The 24,823-nt window shown below is 38.8% G+C and overlaps 1 long non-coding RNA gene across 1 annotated transcript; it reads left to right on the top strand.

Moving 5' to 3' along the window:
* Positions 1–187: 187 nt before the first annotated feature.
* On the top strand, positions 188–21,827 carry LOC140683703 (uncharacterized). Its single transcript, XR_012055038.1, has 3 exons — positions 188–391; positions 18,476–18,609; positions 20,993–21,827. It is a non-coding gene; the product is annotated as an uncharacterized lncRNA (long non-coding RNA).
* The last annotated feature ends 2,996 nt before the right edge of the window (positions 21,828–24,823 follow it).

Genomic DNA, 24,823 nt, shown 5'->3' with positions numbered 1-24,823 from the left:
CCCCGCCCCGCCGCCGGCCCGCGGAGGAGCAGCGGGGCCGGTGGGCAGCGAGGGCTCGGAGCGCGGCCCGGAGGCGCCGGGCCGGGGGCACAGCGCGGCTCCAGGATCCGGGATCCAGGCTCCGGCGGGCACGAGGCGCCGCGCGAGGAGGGCGGCACGTGCCTGCCCGACGGCCGCTCCCCGGAGCCGGGAAGCGTTCTTGCCTGGAAGTGCGCTGGCCATTTAAATTAGCCTTTGTCAGCTTATCCGACAGGGATTAAAAATACCTGCGATGTGACGGGGGGGGAAAAACAAATAGCTTTCTGAGAAGGCGCTTGGGAAACGAGGATTGCGACGGAGTCAAGCACACTTTTCCTCACGTGCCCGGGAGTGGTATGTCAGCGCTAGCCAGGTATGACAGGGAAAAAAATACATATTACCGCATAAAGGAAAAATTAACCTTGCACTAAAATAAAATTTGGATTTAAACTATTGTGTAGTTCTCCTGAAAAAAAAAATTGCTTTAAAAAGTCCATAAAAACCAGGTTTCATCATGGAACAGCAAGGCTCCCAGCCTGTGTGTGAGCACAGGAGAAGGGACCTCATGGACTAATAGCAAGAGTGAGCTGGGCTCAATTCACTGTATATTTGTGGCATAAAAGCAGTTCTGACTTGGATGATCATTTTCACAAGTCTTGTACCACTGCACTTCAAATTGAAGTTCTCTTGTAAGCCACATCATGATTAAGAAATTCTATGTATTTCCCAACATAAATATTTCTGTATCTATGTGGTCATTGCTGTAGCCAAAAGGATAAGCGTGTGTTTGGTACAGTGTCTATTTCAGCTCTCAAGCCACAGCATTTTCCATTGGTAAATTTGCCTGTCATTCCAAACCCAACATTCAAGGAATGCAGAATTTTGCACATAATAGACTGTTGCATCCAGCCACACAACCAACATGACAGTCCCTGTCATCCCACTCCAAGCACACTAATTCTTTCTCTTCTGACGCACTTAGCCTATCACAAAACTTCTCTTCTGAGGTTTCTCCCCAAACAGCCTGAGCTCTGCTGCTGGGAGTCCTGTTACTGGACAGTCAGTGCTTCCATAGCCTTTGGGAAACTGCTCCTCCAGCAAAGGACACAGGACAGCAACAAGAATGCTCTTGTATGGCTCGGCCATTTGTCACTTGTAAGTCAATGGAAAATACTCAAGTTCTCTTGCCAAAAAATTATGTATATCTGGTCTTCTGCATTTCTTACTGAGAAGCCCAGGTTCAAGGTTTACCTTGATGATTTTCATCTTGTCAGCTATTTGCTTTATTGTGGAAGTATAGATAATCAGGGAACTGGGAGGGACAGAGAAGAAGATGGTGTTTACGACTCTATCCACAGTTTTATCACTATCAATATTTATTTACTCTGTAAAGTGTTTCCCTAGTAACAGTCACTACTTTCTTCTGGCTGCTTCTCCCTTTGCAATTCCTTTCATGCAAAAATTTTGACTGCCAGCAATTGTGTATATGTGCAAGAGGAATAATCTAGTGAATTAAGTACAACTTAAACACTCCGACCCAAGTACATGTCAGTAACTTGCAGTATATAGTGCCAGTTTCTTACTTAAAGGTTTGACACATTTATTGGCTGAATTTGGTCCAGAGTAGTGGCAGCTGCTACATAAAAGCCATACTAGCATGGGTTGCATACTCCCCCAGCTGCAGAAATTCCTTCCAGGACTCCAAAAGCTGCAAGTGCTGTGGTTGAGTTTCAGGTAATACTCCAGAAGCAGATTGTAGAAACTGTGAAGTGGAGACGTGAAGGGGGGAATCTCTGCTGTTTTGTGTTAAGGTCTCATCAGATCTGATGAAAATATCTCCGTGACTTGTGATCTCCATGAATTTGAGATCAAGAGGAGATTCATTGTAGGGGGGTCCCTACTTTCCCAAATATCAGTCCTAGAACAATATTAAATACAACAGATTGTTTACTGAGCTTTTATTTGAATCAGTTTATCCTGCTGTTGAGCCTGTGTAATCTGTAATGTGAGGATATGCTGCAGGAATTCAGCCTAGTTTCAGTTTTGCAGCACTGCTGGCTTACCCCGGTACCTCATCACCTGTCAGAGCCAATACTGACTATCTGTGCACCAGAGATGCAAACTTTTAATACTTTGGGGACACCAAGAGGTAAGAGATGCCAGGAAGACCTGCTGACTCATTCAATTATTTTTCACATTTGAGCTAAATGAAATAGTTCCATATCATAAAACACCAAACTGTATCAAGAGGCAGCAAGAGCTGTCTGCTCCAGAAAGAGAAGCACGTTAGAAGATTAATTGACACCACTGAAGTAAACAGGGCAGTGTCCTCCTGCAGTCTTTAAAAAAAGGAGTAGATATGGGGTTAATAACAAGGATCAAACAAAATTACAGGTCTGCAGACAAGTTCATAGGCAGGAGACAGACCTGAGATCAAGTCTGCAAATCCGGGTTAGGATCAGTGAGGTGCAAAGTGATGCACAGGTGTATCTGCAATGTAAAACAGGCTGGGACTGGGGCAAGGGCTAGAACTTAATTGCAGCATCCACTCCTTAAATGCAGGGAGAAACCAACAAAGTTTTTCCAAGTTCTTCCTCCTACATCAAATGTGTCACTACTGGCTGAGACAAGGTTACATGGCTGTGCCAGGTCAGAAGTGGCCTTGAGCACAGGCAGACAAACCCATAGGAGTCAGAAGACAAGGCTGCAGAGTCTGTAGCAGAGCCTGTAGCTGCACCCAGGGCCATGACAAGCTAGATAAGAAGTTTTCCATCTGTAACAGTGGCTAAAGAGGCATTAATGCTAGTCTGTACTGAGGATGGAACTGCTGGGCTGAGAGGAGGATGTGAGTAAAATCACATAAGGACTCATCTGGGAACCGATATGATAATATTTTCAAGACTTTGCGTTGAAGAGAGGGGCTTTTAAATTAATTCTGCTGATAAAATAGCATTGGGAGGACTAATGCATATTTTGTAAAATTTTTGCATTTATGTGTACAAATATACATTGTGAGTTTATTCAATTTTTATTCTCAATGATTCAAGTATAAAAAATCAGAAGATCCTAAATGCTATAAGATCCTAGGTCATGCCAATATCAGTGACAGGCTATCAGTGACAGTTTCTTATGAGAATGATCAATAAGGAATATAACCCCAAACTACTGGATAGAAGTCAGTGAGTCACAAGGCATTTTTGAGTCACCAGAATGATGCAGCTATGAAATAAGCAAGTAAAGCCTAGGATGCACAAAGCCTAGCATCAGGGAAAATATTTCCAGTGAAGATATGAAAATTAACACTGTTGCATCCCACCTAGGATATCACAGGGAATTACAATCACGCACGTTCAAGAAGAATTTATTCAGACTTAAACAGAGCAGAGGCCTCTGGGGAAGGGAGAGCTTATCTGAGACAGATTAGAAGGGTTTGATTTGTTTAACCTAGGAAAAGATGATGTGAGACATTTGTAAGTGTAAGAGGGATGTTAATGGATGCAATTGTCATAAAAGGAAAAGAGCATAAGCAAGATACGGATCATTATAGGCTGGAAAATGGAAGATAGTTTCTAATCATAAGGTGTGGAAACAGCTTCTGTTAGGAGAGCAGAGGGGAAAAAGAATCAATTTAAAAGTAGACCTTGGCAGATTTGTGGAAGTAATTTCATTGCAAACTTGCCTGCAAAAGGCAGGAGGAATGGATCTGATAAGGTGCATGACCCTGTCCTGTGTTAAGTGGACTGCAATCAAAGGATAAAGAAAATAAACATTAGAAACAAGCTTTTAAGGATTAAGCAAAGATTCAGATACAGCACTTAGAATGAGTTGAAGTATGTGAACCACAAGAATCAAATAATTAACCCATTTTAGAGGCAAGGTGAGACACAGTCTGTGATTTGGGCCCAAGTCGGAAGGAACCAGGATGTCCTCATGCCAGGTTTGTGATCGTCCAAAGCAGCTGTTAGGGAGGGGCACAGTTAAGTTAAAAGACAGACAAGGGATAAAGAAATGAGATATGTGACTAGGAATCAATATCAAAGTAGAGACCAGAATTAAAGATCAAAGTAGACAAAGGACACATGAAGAAAAGAGCAAATCTAACACTGACAGAAAACTGTTCTTGTGAAGCCCTCTGTTGCCAGGGTCACCAAGTATTGTCAGTTTAAAAGCTGATGCAGATAGCTGCAGGTCAGAAAGCAATCCTGTAAAATTAAGGGGAAAAGAAAAGAAAAATAATCAAAAGAACAGGGGAGGATAGGCTAGGCCTGGGCCTAGGTAATAAAGAGAGGATAACTATAATTTGGCAAGAAAGACTGTGAAGAGAGGATGACAACAACAGCAGTCCCTGCATTCTGAGGAAGCTAGAGTCAATAGCAGAGTTGTTACAGTTTGATGAGCTACACATGGCATCAGGATGGAGCTCATTTCAAAATAGAGCTCATTTTGTTTCAACCTCTCCATTTTGCCTTGCTCACCACCCCTGTAATTAGTCAGATTAATTAGTACACACAACCCACTTACTGTCATTATTTATCATTAACTCTTATAAAAGCTAAATGCTTTTCTGTTAGTACCTCTGTATTGTACTTACACATAAGGAACAGAGAAGAGTCATGGTCTTGCCTGATATTGGATTCTGTGGGCCATTGGAAGTGCCACTTATTTCTGGTATTGACTTCTAACAACTTCCTTTATGCCTATGCTGCTATATTAAGTGGCTTTTGTTTTAATTTTGATCCTGTGAAAATAGAAGAGCAATGTCACTGATATTATGTTAGCTTATGTTTACCTAAGAATATGAAGTAGAAACAAATAGAGTTTCTCAGCCCAAAATTAATTGTTACCACCAAAGTCTGTATGTACTCTCCATAAATAATACGCCTGATGCAAAACCTTTTGTGGCTCTATTTTCAGAGAATCAGATAGCTGCTAAGAAGGGCTTACTGATTTTAGCAGCTACTCATTACAAAGAAACTAGAACTTTGTCTGAAATGACACGTAATTGTTTCAGTTTTAGAATGGATTTTAAAATATTTTCTACCATTCATTTATTTAGGAGGCCTGTTTTATGTGAGAAACTGTCAAAATTGTTAGATCCAATTAATAAGAAAAGTTAACATCTACTAATTTTGCCCTGAAGTATAATTTTGTCTCTCATGGAATGGAAATGAAAATTATTTGGCTGAATCACCAATGTGGATTTTATGTTTCCCTGCCATCCATTAATGAATCGTAAAAAAATAAAAATTAAAAAATAATAATAAAGCACGAGATTAAAACAATTCTGTACAATTAGATTGACTTGCCTTCCTAAAAATGGATATTACTGCAAAACATGCAGATAGGGAGAGAAACAGATGGGCAATATCTGACAAATAAAATTTCCAGATACTGCCCCATCTGTTTCCTTCTACACAGTTCAGTTATAAGCTTTTTAGCATTATAGGGTTGCTTAGGTGATATTCCTCTTTGCAATGACATCACACCCAGAGACTAGCAAAAGCAGGTTGGTACAGTGATCTGAGAACAAGGATCAGTTCACTACATGATTACCATTTTATATTCTCAAACGTCAGGCATTAGATTTCCTTCTTTCATAGTGGAAAGATTCTATCTTCCAAAAAATTTTTGGTAAACTCTTCGGCTTGTTTTTGAAATTGTTTTGCCGTTCCTGTTGATCTCCTGTAGATTTGAAAATCATACTACTTTGTCTGGTAAAATCTAAATTTTTGGCTTCTCTGCTTAAATTTTATTAAGTTTTCTTCATGTCCTAATACTTTGCTAAACAAAGTTAATCATTCCTCTCTGAGTCTGATGCCTTAATTTATGAAAGAAAAATATGTCATCAATATTGCTACATTTTACAAGACCAGAAATCATCATGACCCTAAGGAGATAGCCATACAGGATTATCCACAAGTCAACACAATTCCCCACGCCTACCATAAACTTGGGTGGGCCTGGAGACATCCGAAATTATGAGTATGGAGTGTAATCAGCTGCAGGGTTGTAGTTGCCCACATGATTGCATCTTACTGATCTGTCTGTACTGTGGTTGGATGAGGGAAAATCTTTGGTATGTTTCTAGATCAAGGCTTTTAGAACTCTGTATCACAGAGTAACTGAACCTGATGATGGTTGTGTCTTAGAATAGAGAAGCTTGTGACTAACATGAAAGAAAATTACCAGAAAAGAAAGAAAGGAAAAGGAAGACAGGAAGAAGGAAGGCAGGAACTCAGGAAGGAGGGAAACATTGGCTCTCTTGAACTACTGTTGAGTTTTTCTCAGTTCATTTACTGCAAAACAGAAAGGGCCAAGCAAGAGATCTTCATTAAATACTTCTTCCATGCAGCTGCTCTGCAAAGTGACAGATGGTTAGTGTATTCTTCCTTATTTTGATAAAAAGTCAATTGGTACACTTTGTTCACTAGGAAAAATTGGAGAATTTTGTAAAGGAGCAGTGAAGGTCACAGTTTTGTCAGATTACATGTTTGTATACATGATCATAAGTGAAAGTCTTCATTTAAGCTATAACATATTTTTCCAATCAATAAAGAAACCTTCAGATCTCATCTGCATCCTTAAAATTAGGTTCTTAGAAGTAGTTGTAGAGTAGATTTTTATGACTCACTTGAGTTTAGGTTTTCTGAAGGAAAAAATTGTGAAAATCTAGTCACTGGTAATATATAAAAGGAATTTTGAATGCAATATCCTCTTTGAGAGAAGAGTATATCATGTGCTATTTAGCAAATGCCCTTGTGTACATCTACCGAAAGATCTCTCTAAGAGTCAACTTCTGAATTGATAGAATACATTCCCTTTAGCAAGCTAAAAGTATAAAATTAAGAGATGTTTCTTACATGCATGTACATCCTCAGAGAGAAATTGTGGCTTGGTGCCATCAGGAAGTTGCTTACTCTGTGAAATCATATTTTTGAAAAGAATTCTAAATGGCCAGATTAGACAATCATCTTTCATTTAAATAAATATCCAATTGCACAGTCCTTAGTGCAATTAGTGACAGGCTCACTGTATTACTGTTGGCTGGACGATTATTTTAGTCAAATAAAACTAGTCTCTGTCATGAACTCTAAAAGCTTTTGTTCATGGTATACCTGCCTGCAGAACCATGTACACAATACAACTACTACGCCTGTTCTAGGCATCCACAATAATGCCACTTCTGCACAGAACCAGTAAAACATGGGAAGAAAAGACACATATGGAAAGCAACTGCTAATGAAACAGTTGATCTTGTTCTATATTTATAGACAAGAAACAGAATATTTCTCAGATACCTCCCGTCAAGCTTTACCTTGTCAGCTTGACTACAATAAATAAAATTTATTTATTTGTGAATGGATCCCTAGATTCATTTTATATGAGGCTGGTAACTTGATGGTCAGAAGAACAGCAGGCTCTTGTTCTCAGTCCAGAATTGTAGACTATTAGAACTTGCTCTGAAATCTGCTTCTTCATTACAGAAATAACAAATAAAATTGATTTTCACTTGACCTACACAATAGAGTTCTGTATATTTTATATGAGAAATGATTTTTTGTTGAATTTTCAGGGTACTATCCCAAAGATGTTGAGACAGCATTACTTGATTTCTCTACCATGTACAGTTGCTTTGTGGAGAGTTCATTTGCGCATGCAATTGTTTCACTTTTAGGCACTGACTTCATTGTTTACAAAAAGGAAAGAATGGATTGACATCTATAAGAGAAACACAATCAAATATGACTGATATGCACTGGGCAACTGAGGTCCATTTTACTATTCTTTGCTGATATTTTTTGTTGGATATAATATACCTTCCTTTAGTAAGACTTTTGACATCATCTCCTGTAGGGAACTCACTGGGAACCAGAAGACACATGAGCTGGATGAATCAATTGTTAGATAGGCTGAGAAATTAGCTGGATTTCCAGGCTCAAAATATCATAATTGATGGCTTGGCAACCAAATGGTATCCAGTAGCAAAATGGACTAAAGGACCTCTGAACATCTCATCCAACCAACATTTCTGCCTGTGGCACATCTGTGGCGTGTTTGCTATTGCTCCAAGAATATGATTCGCTCCTTCATAAATTGTCAATGATCTTATAAGAAAATCAGTAGATTCTCATAAATTCAAAGAGGTAGAAAAAAATAATTTTCCTTGGCATGATTTAGGTAATGTATTGCAAGCCATTGCCTTTATAGCTAGTTTTCAAGCTTGTATTTTACATCTTCTTATCCAATTACTGCAGTTATAAGATACTTGTTTTTTACAAATGGATAATGAGGTATTTGGCATAAACTGTTTGCTGTGTTTAGAATATTAAACTCAATAAAGTCTTAAAATACATATGAAATGAATATTAAAACCATGCATTATGCTTTAATAACATTAAATATAACATTAAAATAACAATATTGAATGTGTACATATAAATATGTTTCTAAAAGTTGGTATATATGGCTTTAATTTTCTGCTGGTATACATATATATATACACATACTCACTTGCTGGATATTAAAGACTACTTTTTAATGAAAGACATCCATTAATCTATGTAAATTAATGATATATATCTCTCACAAACACTCTCCATACTATTAATTTTTTAGTAATACCATTGTTTTAAATCTACCAAAGGGAAATTTGAAAAAAACCTTGAAGTTATTTGAAAATTGCTTGTAATTTCAGACTTTAGGAAGCTGATAAATTAATATTGGCAGCAGTTTCCTAGCTCCATATTTTGATTTTATTCTACTATAAATTTAAGAAAATCTCACTAGGGACTTACCAAGATTAATCTATTGTTCATAAAAAATACTTGAGTTTCCCAGTTCGGAATATTAAAGATATATAAGCAAAAAAAACCAATGGAATATGTTAAAACATAAATTAAATTCTACCTCAAATCTAGAGGAGAAGATTACTGCTCCCTTACTGCTACGGCAGAAGATACTGTAGAAATGTTTAGGATATCCTGTAGGATATGTATACATACAGAATATGCATACATACAGGACTCTGCCAAGTCAGTTCACTTTCCTAATCTTCACATTAATATAAAATGGGTTCATATCCAAAATGAACTAAATCAGTTAATTTCCAGGACAGCTGGGAATTACCAGCATAAATCCTCCCCCATCCCAGGAGTCTGTCTGCCTGGACAAACTGTGATACCTTAAGAGCTTTGGGGAGATAAATGAGGAGCTGCTTTGGGGAGCCTTCCCCTAATTCTCCAGACCAGGACATAAACTCAGGCTGTCATCCTGGTTCTGTGCCTGAGTTATGCTGCAAATATGATTGTACATACCTCCCTGATTCTGCCTTCAATCCACACACTTGACTTTCTGACCTGGTCCCTGAGCTGTCTGAGCACTACAGACCAGACTGGCAATCACTGGGCCATGTCCAACCTTTGTTCCAGTCACCAGACCTGATCTGCTTTCCTCATTCAGGTACTTGGCTCTTTGCTGCTTTCCCTGCCTTGGTGTTGTCCTCAGCTTCAGGTTTGCCTCTGCTTACAGAGCAGCTCCCTCATGCTGGTCCCAACCACTGACAGGAGAACGGGCACAGGGATTCCAGTGCCATATGGAGCAGGAAAGTGAACTGAGTAGGCTCAGCCCACTATGGCTCTCCAGGGATGTCCCAGGAAGATTTGTACCACCAAGTTAGGATTCAAAACATGATGTAACCCCCTTCCATGGATGGAAGGCCCATGTTGTTGAGGTGCAGGGGACAATAAGTCAGTCCTTGAATCCCAGTGCTCTCTCTCTTGCCACTGTGTCCTGCTGGAATGGATGTAGCTCCTCGTCCCAAAGGACCTGAATCATAAACAATATACATACAAACCCATTTACATTACTTGGCATAGAGAGTGTTTTCCAGCATGATGATTGAAGGCAATGCTGCAAAAAGTACAGCTTTAATGAGAGACAGCCTTGACCTGGTAGACCTTATAAACAAAAAAGGGTATGATCAGCAGGGTTAAGAAAAGCAGGGAGTAGGAAAAAGAGAAGGAAATAAAAGACTTGCATTTTGGCAAACTAGATTAATAGCTGAGATTTTTGAAGTATTTTTAAATAAATGTGTTTTCTACTATAGTGGTTTATTCCAAAATATATTGTATTTTGCCAAATGCTACCAATATCTAGTGCAGCCTATCCTAGCTTCAACTCCCAGTAAGAGCTCTTCAGGTAGCCTAAACATTACTCAAAGTATCAAAATATTCTTGTTTTGTCTTTGAAGGTCCACTTCCTGGAGGCAGATGATTTCCTGTGAATATCAGCTTCCTTTTAAAACAAAATGACAATTTTCAGGCATATTGATTAGAGAGGGAAACTTGATCTAAGTGCTTGATTTGAAGGAATAAAAAAAAATTAAATAAAATAATACGTTAAAAACATGTTGGATTCTTATAAATTTGGGATTTGTTAGTGAATGCTTGGTGTTTATAATTTTCAGTACCAAGTTGAGCCTTTTTTGTCAATCAAAATATATTTGGGTTCGTTGCCAGAATTGTTGCTAAAACACATGAAAGCAAATCAGAATGAATTTAGCACTGTCAGCCATTGAGGAAATGGGTGTTTTTTATCTTTGTGCTACATATGAACCTGATTCTGAAAAATAAATTCTTTTGGCAGGATTTGCATGAACATTGAAGATTATAATCGGAATGAATAAAATAATGATTTTTTTTCTCTTACCTCATAAATGAAGAAGAAAAAATGTGGTTAAGAAAGTAAATTTTTGGAAGTTTAGTCTTCTGAGTAGCAAGCAAGGATTACTTTGGCAAGCTGTGTAGGCATTTATATCTGAAAAGCAAATGGAATTTAATTATTTTGACAAATCACTGTGGTTTTCAAGATTCATCACTCATGAAGAAAAATTAATATTTTAATTAGTGATCATTCTTGTTCCAGCCTAGCAATTCCAAATTTTTAAATGCTCTTTTCTTAATTCTAGTTAGCATGTTAAGCATGGAATTAAATTTAAATGTTTTAAATATATCATTTGAACTATAGAGGTTTATGTAGGAAGTGCGCTGCAGTTCTGGTCCAAGCAAAAACTGCTTTATCTCTGCTACCAGGTATTAGTCTGCACAGTCTCAGCTGTGTTTCCAAGCAACATGAATTCCCTCATCTTTTTGATGCATTTCACCTCAGTTTCTGTCACATTGAGCTCCTACCTCACCTTCCACTGTGACACAGTCTGCTGTTGCTACCTCCCAAAAGTTCTTGACTGAGTGCTGGTGTACTTCATAACTAGATTGTGGCATTTGAACAACAGCAACACACAGATCCATACCTACATTTATCATGTTCTCCTGGATCTGTTCCAATGGCTGCCCGAACAAGAATATTTTTGGGACATCACAGTTTCAATCACATCCATACTTTGAATTTCTGGGGCATCTCTGAATATCTCTGAAGATCTCATGTGACTTCACAGTCTTGGTTGAAAGGAACTCAAGCATTAATATTTACTGATAATATAATTTCATTCTCCAGATTTTGAGATGATCCACAGTAAGCTATCACTTTCAATATATTGAAGTCCCCCTTCCAGGACTTAACACTAGGTGTGGATATTTCTGGTCCATTGAAACCTAAGACAACATTATCAGGTTCCAGAGGGAAAAATGCCCAGCTGTTCTCGGCTTTAAGCAGATACACATTCCTTCCAACATCCGTGGAAAAAAATCCCTGACTTATATAAGGAACTGAAAGAAGAGACAGCTGCTCACAATACTTTAGTTTCTCTGTCACATCTTATCAGCATTAGACACATCAACCATGTTTATGATGCCCAATATTTTTGAAATGCCGAACAGACTATCTTACTGTATTGATACTCATTGCATGACAGTTCCCACCTCCATTGCCAGCACTTATTCGTATTTGCCATTGCTGAACATTTACAGTGTCCACCGGGACTGCATGTGATACTGGTTTGATGACGTGTGCCCTTTACAACCTAGATAAAGCAAATGAGGAATCTCACTCACATAGCTGTAGTAAGAATTAACATTTCCTAGACGTTTGCCCCCCTTATGCCGTGTTAACAGCCTTGTGGATCTGGTTCCATGCAAAAAATATACTCTATTAGCATCTAATAGCATCTGCAGCTACACTGATTCCACTTGTCCTGATTTATTCTGATTTGTCCTGATGTAAAGAGTTCTCCTCTTTATATCTGTTTCCTTGAGATGTTCAGCCTGGGGAAAAGGAGACCGAGTGGAGATCTTATTGCAGTTACAACTTCCTGGTGTGGGGAAGAGGAGGGACCTACACTGATCCCTTCTCTGTGGTGCCCAGTGACAGATCTAGCGAGAATGGCCTGAAGTTGTGTCAGGAGAGTTTTAGTTGGATATTAGGAAAAGGTTCTTCACTCAGAAGGTGTTTGAGGACTGGAAAGGGGTCCCCAGGGAAGTGGTCATGGCATCAAGCCTGACAAAGTTCAAGAAGTGGTTGGACAATGCTCTCAGGCACATGGTGTGGCTCGGGCTGTCGTGTGGGACCAGGAGTTGGACTGGATGGTCCTGATGGGTCCCTTCTAACTTGACATGTTTTATGGTTCATGATTCAGTGACTCAGGAACTTCTATCCTTCTTGTCCTTTATAATTTCTTTATTTCTTCTCCTTATTACAGGCAGGAAATTGGCTTGGCTGACTAGAGTAGGGAAAGAATATTTCTTGTATCCCAAATGGTAAGTTTCTGCTTTACTCTCACTTGTAAACTAAGTTTCACACCAGCGAGCCCAGAGCCCCTCTCACATCCATATGTAGCATCCTGCTGTTGTGTATGCCCAGTCCTTTCAAAGAAGCCCGGGTCTTCTGAGAGCTGAATGAAAAACGTCATTTTGTTCAGTGCATAACATAAGGCATGGTGGGTGGCTGCCCACACATGCAACAAGTACAAAAATCTGTCTGCAGGCTGCTTCCCACACATTTCCAAATCTTCCCTTGCTCCCCTGATACCATCCTGAACCTGGAGCCTAGAGTCAGGACATACTACTCCACCTTTGATTCTTTTATCATCTTCCCTGAGGTCTCTACTCTAGACTAAAAACTACTAGAATGTGCAGAAAGCTGTGGAAGACCTCTCTTGTTTCAGGGAGTGCAAGGAGAAAGGAGAGACAGAAAGATGGGCTTTGAGGCATCAGTGCATCAAGAACAGGTTTATGTTCTCTTTCCCCCTTCAAATGTTTTGTTTCATAGTACCTCTCTACAAAAGCACAGAACAGAATCTTTTTAGTAAACTTGTTTCCTGAGAAGAACCAGCCACTTTCCACACCAGTCTAGTGATTTGGAAAAAGAGACAGCAACTCAAGATGCAGCAGTGGTGCCTTACTGTCTCTCAGGGGCCCACTGATGGATTGGAAACATTTACCTGCCTGAAAGCTCAATTTCAGGCTGGTGGCGCTTGTCCTTAATGGGTATTAGCAGAGCAATAATGCCGGAAACAGGATTTCTAGCTGTTGATTTGACAGTGAATTACTTCTGGTGACTGAAGGCCCGAGGAATTCAGTCCCTTGCACCTCTACACTTTCTTTTAACTGCTTTCTGGGGTGGTCTGGCACTCTTACACAACATGCTAAGAAGGTCTCTACTTGACAAAGAATGGGTTGAAGAAATACAGGTTTCCAAGACAGAAGACATCTCCATTGAGGACTGTGAAAAAAGGTCAGAAACAGGGAGCTGGCTGTGTGGGGATGGGCTGAGTCTAAACACGGGTTTCAGATTTCTGTGCAGATCAACAATAGGTGTCTAGTAGCCCAGACCATGCTTGTGGGCTGATATTTTAGGCAAAAATCAGTAGTGAGTTTTTTCTACTCTGAGACAGAAATGCAGCTCCATGTTAGCCTGTATAGAGTTGATGTCTTAAGTCTTAGCTTTCGTGTTTTCCAGATTCTGTACTGCTTTAGTGTGTGACTGTGAACTTCATATAAAGTGTTAGCAAGTTCTCTTCACAGTTTAGTAAGACAAAATAATCCTTTTCCAGCCAAGAACACGGTTGCAGCTTCAGGCCCAAAAAAGTATAAACAACAGTGAATTGAGATGAGCAATCTGGGAGGATGGAACTTCATAACCTGAAGCTGTAATTGGACAATTAACCCCGATATGTAAATGGCCCAAAACTTATAAAAGTGTCAAAACTCATGACCAGTCATCCATCTTGATCCATCTTGGGTAGAGCCATGGCCAGGCTCTTGTACTGCCCAGGGTGTATCCTTTGAAGGCCTTTTAATAAATACTTACTTTATTCCTTTACTACTTTGTTCCTTTAACTCTGTCTAGCCTCTGGTCCACAGCAGCCTCTTTAGGCATCAGAATCAGCTCATATAATTTTTTCAAGGAAAAGAAAATCAGCTCATTTTGTGAAATCATAAAATCTCAGTGGGAAAAGAATAAAGAATCACAAACCAGTTTTATATAAGAATATTACTTTTTAACTAACTTTCATCTTGTTTTCATGTGTTGAATGAACTGAATCATTCTAGGATTTGTTTACCATGATCCGTTTTCTTTAGATATAATACTGTAAAGGGAATATTGATCCTTCTTTAAAAAGAAAAGTTCCTAGCCCTTTTATTTGTTAGGATAGGATTTTAAAAATGTGTAAGTGTACTTACACTAGACTTAAGGAAATGAGCAACTGAACTTTACTTCTGTATCATGATACAATGAACTTTACCTTTGTGTCAAGATGCAATATACATAACATTGTGTGAATTTAGAAATATCTCTAGACACATCTTATTGCTAACCCCTGGCTCTCTCTGAAGACCTTTAGCCAGGTGTGTTCATAATGAGTGCTGTAGGTGCACAGGACTTGCAAAGAGGTGAATACTAAGAGCAGAACACACAGAGATTGATAGAGAGGGGAAAAAATTTTGGTTTACAATCCCTCTCAGAAGGCCAAAATTGACTCTAAAGCAAACAGACATTGTATGAGCTATACCAACACAACCATTTTTCGTAAAAGTAAATATTTTCCTGATCTCTGCCTAGGAAATGGAAGCTGGGTTGTGTTTTCAGCATTCCAGACTGAGTCCTTTCGATAATTTATTGTGAAAAACATGATACAGATAATAGTGATAGTTACACTATGATGTGGATGTATTACCTTAAATCAACAGCAATTTACTTTAACAACTTTTCATTACAGATTTTCTGCATATGCCAATAATTATTATTACAAATCTGAGAAACTGAGACTATCTTCCAGGCAAAATAGCCACTCCTCTGGCTAATATGGAACACTGTGTGAAAGCCAATATTGCTGTTCAACCCTTTTTCTCTCAGTTGCAGCTAACAATCTCTGGTTGGGAAAAGTGACGAAGATAACTTTTAAGGGTATCACAGAATGACAGGTGTTAATTTGTCCTTAATTTTTCCCTTCCCTTCCCTTCCCTTCCCTTCCCTTCCCTTCCCTTCCCTTCCCTTCCCTTCCCTTCCCTTCCCTTCCCTTCCCTTCCCTTCCCTTCCCTTCCCTTCCCTTCCCTTCCCTTCCCTTCCCTTCCCTTCCCTTCCCTTCCCTTCCCTTCCCTTCCCTTCCCTTCCCTTCCCTTCCCTTCCCTTCCCTTCCCTTCCCTTCCCTTCCCTTCCCTTCCCTTCCCTTCCCTATCTCTATCAGCAAACACACTGTATGTGGGAGGAACACAACACACAAATTCAGTGCTGCTCTAACTACAGTAATAACTTGATGGTTTGGACATGCATAAGTCAGTGGGTGCCCATGGGATGCACCCATGATGCCCAGGCAGTTGGCTGATGTCATTGCAAGGCCACTCTAGATAAACTTTGAGCAATCATGACAACTGCAAGAAGTACCTGAAGATTTGCAGGAAAAGCAAATGTTACTGGTGTCTTGAAGAAGGGCAAGGAGGATCCAGGGAACTACAGGCCAATCAGCCTCACCTTGAGCCCTGAAAAGGCAGTGGAGTAGGCAATCCTGGAGACTATTTCCAAGCACATGAACAAGAAAATCGTAAGGAATGGCCAGCATGGCTTCACCGAGTGAAATTCATGTTTTACCAAATTGATGCATTTTTACGGTGAAATTTCTGGCCAAGTAGATGAGGGGAGAACAGTGGGTGCTGTCTGCCTAGACTAAGGATATCCTCAGCTGTGTTAGACAAGGTATTGACCTCAGGTGACCACACTTGTGAGGCCAAACCTGGAGATCTGGGACTGCTAAACTCAGAGAAGAGAAGGATGAGGTGGACTCTTATTAATATATGTAAGTACCTGAAGGCAGGGTGCAAAGTCAATGGATCCTGGCCCTTTTCAGTGGTGCCCAGTGGCAGGACCAGAGGCAATGAACACAAACTGAAACACAAAAGGTTCTGTGAATACATCTTTTTTACTCGGTGAATCAACAAGCATTGGCACAGCTTGCCCAGGCAGATATGGAGTCTCCATCCTTTCATTCAGAAGCTGTCTGGACACGATCTTGGCCAAGTGATTCTGCCTGAGCAGAGGGGTTGCAACTAGATGAATTCCATAGCTCCATTTCAACCTCAACCATTCTATAATTCAGTGGTTCTTCTCGTAGGAGTAATTTAGACTAGAAACCTTTGAAGCTTAAAGTCAAATTTGATCAGTGTAAGAAACAAATTACATGAGAAATTTGTCCATAATAGGACAATACTAGAACTGGTGATAGTGGAAGTCTCTCATTCATGTGTGTCCTACTTTAAAGTTACCCTTAAAAAATTCAGTAAAATATGTACTGATAAATGCAAAAATGAGCTATTTTAAATATTATAAAATTATTAATGTTGTTTAATCATGCAATGATATGTATGTCATACATAATTTAGCCTGCTTTTTTTACTTAAAAGTAATGAGCTAGGTATTTTACACACACAGCTACAAAAAATCTTTCCCTTAATCAAACCACTTTGTCAACTCACTCTACATTTAATGAGCTGGTTCACTTAGGATGTACAGCAATATCCTTTTTTATGGCTAGGTATATAATATAAGGGATCTCAATAACAAAGAAAGAGCTGCAGGAGTTGGCCAAATGTGAGCTTCAGCAGAGACTCACTGACAAACTGCTTTTGCCATTTTAATTTCTAGCTTCTACTGCTATCCCTTCTCTACCCTGTTCAGATTCCTAGTTTATTCAGCTCCCTTCTATGAACTTGGAATCAGCAGCTGGATTTTGTACATACTCAACCCCTTCATGAGTCCTAATTATTTTATCATCTTATGGACTGACCCTCAGAAGTGAAAAGTCATGTGCTTGCGGCTCAAAGGGAATTGTTCATGAGGGTCTGCAATTTGGCAAGAAGTGCTCGGTAATTCTGTGCTTAAAATATGAATGACTTCTTTATACACAATTATAGAAGTAACAATAAATCTACTGTATTGCTATTCCAGTGTGTTGCAACACAGCCTGTGCACCAGCTGTTCTTGTTTACAACATGAGAAACCCTTCATCATAAAGGCCCTTGTTTAAACAGAAAGCATGCCATATATTCTGATCATGCTATAAGCATGTAATTCTTATGAAAAATTATATGATCTAATCATAATATTTGATAATTATTTAGATCTAATTAGGTTGAGGTTGAGTGAATCTTGATCTTTTATCTTATATTTTTCATATACGTCTGTACATGGAGATATCTATACAGATTTAACTTAGAAATAACACATTTATTATTATGCTTGCTCTACTAAACAGGTAGTAAAGTGCTAATGTAGAATAAATTGGTTTGGTTTAATTGAGTTAATTTGCACCTTCTACTCTTTTCTCAAAATCAGCCTATTTTTTAATCTAAAAGACTGTGCCGACATATGCAATATGTAGAGTGCCCTTCTATTTATGTAATACTGATAATAAGCCACCACACAATTCCTCTTAAACTCTCAGTAATGAAGTGCTGGCATGTGTCTGATTTTTCTCCACATGGTTTTAACGAAGAGCTTTTCAGTTTTACTAGTACATAATTAGAATATATGCATAAATCCCACTCTATTGCTCCAATGTAATTAAAGATCTTTCTTCAAGAAGAAAATTATAAAGATTTTCTAAGCAGAGTTGCTGAAACCTGAAATCCCTGACTAAATGCATTTTTATGCATGAATCAATCTTCCAAAATAGTTCTGAAAACAATTAATAATGGTCTGCTTAAGAGAAAGCATCTTAGTTGTTTAATGTGGGAGAGAAGTTTCTCAACATTTCCTTCTGCACAACTTTCATAACAGTGCTAAGAAAAGCAGAATGTTCAGGCATTCTGCTCATGTTGAAGATGTAAAACTCCTTTGTGCTAATTAACTTTAAACAAAACTCCTTTCAGGTAAAGTTATTTACATTTTTTGATGTCTTATAGTATATAAACCAGTAAAGTAAAAAGCAGAAGACTCACTCCAAAAATAGACATTATCGAGCTATATTAAGTAATGCTAATTTGTGTAAACTTTACCTCCTTTTGCCCAGGGTGCAGCAGAGGCAGCTAACAGCCATAACACTTTGCACATCTATTTCTGGGATTCTTTTCTTGCCTGGGTTGGTTGGAGAACTTCCAGGAATTTGTCTAAGAATTTTGAGATGCCTCCTGCTGCTGGAAAAGTGTGAGTACTAGAGGCTTTTGCATCTAGCAAACTCAGTTTATAAAAGTATCAGCTAGTCTTTCCCTCTCAAAAGGTGCTTAGAGCTTTGTTTGAAACTGACTCCAGCTAATGGAATGTCAAACACCCACGGGGCTACAGCTGTCAAGCGACCTAGCACACCTATGGTGCATCAAGTACTAGCTAATGGGCACATTGTTTTGTGCAGAGAGGTTAGGGAAGGGTGTCGCAAAGCTGCTTAAAACAGCATGGATCTGGAAGACAAGGCTGAGCGTGTGCCACAAGACACAGATCCTGTCATCGGCCCAAGCAATAATGGCACAGCAGAGGCCTTGGCTCAGAGCTCTGAAGGGCAGCTGTGGCCATGCAGGGCTGGGGCTTCAGGCAGCACCAGGTGCCTCCCCCTGGGCCAGAGCAGGAGACGATGGTGTCCTTGCCTGCAGGGGATGTGCTGTGGCTCAGGACCTGCCTTGCCAACAGGAGGAAGCAAGCAGAATGAGTGGTGTCAGAGAATGTGAACAAGATTAACAGCATCTTCACAATGATTCTGCAGAGAAAAAAGCTCAAATCATCCACTGCACAAGAGAAGCAGAAGCTGGCATTTTCTCTCCTCTTCCTCTTATTACCAACATTACAGAAGCTTTTCTTTTCTACAGAAGCTGCCCTGGATGGCCCTGACTGGATTTATTTCTATCAGAGCTCTAAGTTTCCTAACCAGAGCCCTGGCAGTTTGGACAATCTCTCCGTCCAGGTCACCTTGCTGCACTACACCCTCTGTAGGCTTCCTTTTCATTTTTGCTTTTGTCCAGGATCTTCTTGTTCATCCATTTAGGCCTCCTAGTGTTTTTTCCTGGCTTTCTCTTTCTTGGGATGAATTGATTCTGAGCATGGAGGAGGTGATCTTTGAAGATTAACTAGCTTTATTGGGCTCCTCCCTCTAGGGTTTTATCCCATGATACTCTACCAAGCAGGTCTCTGAAGAGGCCATAGTCTGCTCTCCTGAAATCCAGGGTAGTGAGCTTGCTATGTGCCATCTGCACTGCCCCAAGGACCTCGAATTCCACCATTTCATGGTCTCTGTGGCCAAGGCTTCACATTTCCAACCAACCCCTCCTTTTTGGTATCACCACAATGTCTCCACAATGCCAGTAAGCCCATTGCCCTGCCAATGTGTGCACAACTCTAACTCCTCTTGTTTATGCCCCATATTACATGCCATTTCATAGCTCATGAGGCTGACTTACCCGCTGGAGTAGCTGAAATTCCTTTGTGATGCTTTTCAGGTGCTCTCATGCTGACCTGATCCCTCTCCAGATGCTAGACATCTCTTAGTGGTACTGGCATCACACTGGTAGAAATGGAATGGACTGATGTTCCTCTTCCCTGGAAACTTTAAATTTATTCTAAAATTTAGTTTTCTGCAGTTAGTTTTAGTTTTAATTACTATATAGTCCTATTATGAATAAACTATTTCCTCTTTCATGTTCCCTTAGCAGCAGCTGCACAAGATGTGAAAATATCATGAAGATTTCATATGGTTACTCTTCAAGCACAGGGACTTGAGTGACATTTGGTATTTATTTTTTATCAGAAATGTGTTTTGGAATTGGACACTGTCACTTCCCAAGGCAACTGTGGTTTTAAAAAAGTCATTAAGACAAAAAGATGAGACAAAAAGAAATAAAATGCCATGTTTTTTAATTGAGTTCTTGAGGAAAGATCATTGCTAAAGGGGAAAAACAGTAGAGATAAACTGCCTATGAAGCTCGATGCATTTCTAACCTAGGGAGAAAAGCACAGCAGTTTTATAGTCAGGAACAGCAGAGGTTCTATTCATCTGTTTTCTGCTTCTTATGCTTTCTTTGCCTTAATCTCATTTAACCACCTGTAAAAGTTTCTATAATTTTGATTTAATTACTCCATACTGCTTATTTTAATCTGGGTAAGTGCTGATATTTAATTTCAGTTGCACAATACAAGCAAGTTTAGCACCTCAGAGCATCTCTTTAACTGTCACAGCAAAGGATAACAATTTGTTTTGCAGTTCTTTTTTTTTTTTTTTTTAATTGATGGATGTCTGTGTTGTGAACCTATGCTATTTCATTATTTATCCACATATTTGAACTTTGTATTTTAAAAAAATGAACGTAGGAGACTGTGAGGAAAATCATCCTTCAAAGTCTAAAATGTATCTCATCAAGAATGAGAGTAAAATATTTGGTTTCCAAATGACTGTAAGCATCACAACACTAAGTAATCTCTGTAATTTCAACTGCTCCTAGAAATTATGGTTTTATGGATAACACTAAATGAAATTCATGGACAGATGACAATAATGCCATGCATGTATGTTTCACCTGTGTCTTCCCCTATTGATTCCTTGAAGACAATACCTATAATGAAGACATAAAATAAGTGAAGAAACTCTTCCTGTAAAGAATGATTACTTGAATGCAGATGCTATAGATGAGCACTGAGGGAGCAGAGCTTGCTGATGAAGCAATACAGTTGGACCCGAGAGACTACAAATAAACCCAAAATATTTCAGCTCTGGTGGAAACACATTTGCTTTCCTGAAAGCAAAGTAAAAAATCTATTATGCTGTGGAACATATGTATAACTAGCATAGTTTTCATGTTGTACATCTCAGTTATTTCTGGAGAAGTGGAAATAATAATTTTATGTGCTATGTAAAGAGTTGCTACTGTCTGCTGCTCTTCATTGTCATGGCAATTTTGTTTCTCAACAACTTTCTCAACTTGAATCGTAGCCATCAACTTCATCTGTTATTTGTAGATGGGCTTTAATGCTTTCCTATCCTTCTCCCTTAAGTGGCAAATTGCTTCGTCTGAATGTTACATTTCCAGGTAGTAACCTCCTGATCTTCACATCTTCACAGTTCATTTCACAAGGAAGGGGAGGAGGATGTTAGTAACCACTATCCACTGTCCACTTACCTACATCATGGAATTTTTTCAGACATGACAGACTATTTATTAGTTGTAGTGTGTGCTATTAATATGTGGCTTGCTGGATTAAAGGGCAATATGCTGTGACTGATAGTTCTTTTACCATATATAAATATGTATATATTTTTGTAAAACTATCATTTAAATTTAGCAGAACAAGAACAAAACTGAATTAACATACCTTCTACCATTGTCACTTATGTTGAAGTTTAAATTCATATTATTTCATCAGTCCAATAAAATAATTATGCCATCGAATCACTGTATATGTACAGTTTCTGCCAGTGCTGTGGGACAGATATTTCCTACAACCTGAGATCCTTTCCCAGTTCTATGAAACAGGTGCACCTCTACAGAAGGGTCTATCTGTTTTAAAAGTCAACATGAAAAGGCAGTGCTGAAGAGCTGTAAACGTTATCTATGATTTGCTGTTGTAATCTTAATTTAGCTCCTTCATGCATCATTACAATAGTAATTTACCACATAATCCCTGTAGCAGACAGTTATTCAGAATCACTTTTTAGTCCACATTCTTGCACTCAAGAACCATGAAATTCCTACTCTCCATAAGGTGATAAGGTGACAATTTAAGAAATGTAAGCACCTAGTTTCCTAAATCAATGAGAGCAAATTACTTCCAAATATAGTAGGCTTGAAATATTGTGCTTATTGCTTTGGAAAATGAGTGAACATTTTTCTACTATAGCATTTAGCAATAGGGTGAATTATTTTAATTTACTTTTATTTACATGTCTGAACAAATTATTGGCATAGATTATTGTCAAAAAAATTCCAAAATTATTGATAAATTCTAATGCCAAATATAATCAGTATCTGGTGAGAGCAGTAAGGTGGGCTACATTGCAGCAGCATCTACAAATCAATCATTCAGGAAACGCATAGTATGGGATTCACTTCACCTGACTTCGCATGACTACATGCAGACAGGTATAGAACTCAAAGCCTGTAACTCGGGATTTCCCTCATATCCAAAGGAGAAAATGGCCAATTTCATGTCACTGACCAATGGCATCCAACCAACTTCTGATGCCAACTTTAAGCTGAGACAAACAATATTTAGCAGCATCTCTTTTATTTTACTGATCATATGAAAGGGGCCTAAATGGGTAGCTCAGAAAATTTCTCTGCTGCTCAGAGGAATCCATCCATATTACTTTATGTAAAAACCATGATGCAACTCACCAAACTGTAACTTAAGTGTTGCAGACAGAGAGAAAATACATTTCTCCATGAGCTATAAGACTGCTTTGTCTCTTCTGGATATCATCAGCCATCTTAGCCCCATAATGCTAATCCTTTCCTAGATAATGGTGATTTCTATTCAGTAAAATAGCCAATGGGAAAATATAAACCTCTGGACATTTAAGGACTACATCATGATACATATGTACAATGGCCTGAATAAAGGTCAATGCTTACTTCTAGCTTGTGCATCTCTTGAGAGCTTGATTTGTAGCACAAATATTCCTAGAGGGTCATCCTTGGAATATGTTTAAATAGCCACTCATGATGAAATATCTTTCTGTCTTTTTCCTTGGCATTTTCTCTGATCCTCACAAATTGCATTTCTCTTTCCCACAGAATATCCTTAACTGTGCAAATTGCCAGAACTGATTCTCTTTCCCTCTAATGCAAGAAATAGAAAGAATATTAGCATGTAGGAACTTCGAGAAACTCAGAGAATAATTCACAATTCTGGTTACATACGAAGATTTTGTGGGATGTCTTAGAAAATATTCTATGTAAAGTAACAAAAGTCTTCATACTATGACATCCTGTCCTTGAACACTTGATCTTTCCAGTTTCCTTTCTGTCTCAATGCATGTTCTTATCTTCTACTTGCACCGAGCAGACCTATGTTTCTTAAAATCTTCTTTCCTGCTTTTTCTTTCTTTCTCCTCTATGGGCTTAATTCTTTCTACGTCCTTTAGGCTTTGAATAGTGCCTTCTCTTTCTCTAACAAGAGAGGTCCTCTACGAATTCTGGTTAGTAATCAAAGTCTTTCAAGAAACTTTCAAGTACTCATCTCTTCAGTGTAACCACTCCATTCTTTCCCGTTTGTTTTAAGCTGGCATCACAATAAACCCTTTTTCTCTGGATTACAGTTTATCCTCATAGGACAGGGAGGTTATAATTCATGTTCCTCTAAAGTGCCACATGCATTTACACTCATAATACTTATATATATTCACGTGCTTGAACATAATTTTGAATAACTGTTTAAAGAATTTCCGGCATAATATGGAAAGCACACTCCACAATACAAAGAAATCCTTACAAAAGCTTACAAATAAACGCAAGTTAACGCAAAGAAACCTTTTCAAGCACATGCAATTGATTACTAATGTTAACTTTCATCATGTGTTGTGCATTTTCTACATCTGCTTTTCAAATCTGGATATGCGGCAGAAACACCTGGAGATGAATTTTGCTAAGAAATATGAGCATTCAAAGAAGCATCAGTTAAAAGTGTGAAAAAAACCTGTTGCAAATATTTACGTTAGGGACCCATAGTACCAAAAAATTGAATCCTTATTTCACTACCAAAAAAATTCCTTATCTCAGCCATCATAAACCTTCACCAGTCAAAGGGTAGATGGATAGTCTGTAATTTTTTTTCTGGATATATTTGTCACACTGAACAATCTTTTGTTTCAGGTACTTTTTCATTTTGCACAGTCATCTCTATTTTAGTTTAAAGTCATTCAGGCATCGTAAAAAGCTGGAATAACACATCTAAATAATTTCTTTAGCAAGAAGATCCCTATTGAGCTTCTGCGGTGCACCTAAACTGTGTAACACACAGCAGTGCATCTCCGTTCCTGATTGCTCCATCCTACAGCTTTGGAGTTCCATGGGAAGACACCACAGGTCTAGCATTGCCTAAGATTTTCATGCTCTCAGACCCAAGTTTATACATAGGCCTAGTGCACATTGACATGGAAAGACTGAAAAAACCCTTTAGCTGCAAACTGATTCCATTATGGAAAGTAATAACAATATCTATCCTCTGAGCATTTATTTATTATTCTAGATAAAATATCTCACATACCTGGAAGTCCTGTGTTTGCCCCAGCTACTCTCAGGACTAACTAAGAGTGGTGACTATTAAGGATTCCTTTTTTGTGGAGAGATTTTTTTCTCCCTTGTGAAAAGTTGTGGTAAGTAGCAACAACATTCTTAATACCCCAAGACTTGAACTAAACCCATGCCCCACAGCAAAAGTG

The sequence above is a fragment of the Taeniopygia guttata genome, chromosome 3 (assembly GCF_048771995.1).
Source record: "Taeniopygia guttata chromosome 3, bTaeGut7.mat, whole genome shotgun sequence".
Classification (NCBI taxonomy): domain Eukaryota; kingdom Metazoa; phylum Chordata; class Aves; order Passeriformes; family Estrildidae; genus Taeniopygia; species Taeniopygia guttata.
The sequence above is the reverse complement of the archived record's forward strand: the minus strand, read 5'-3'. Positions and strand labels throughout refer to the sequence as shown.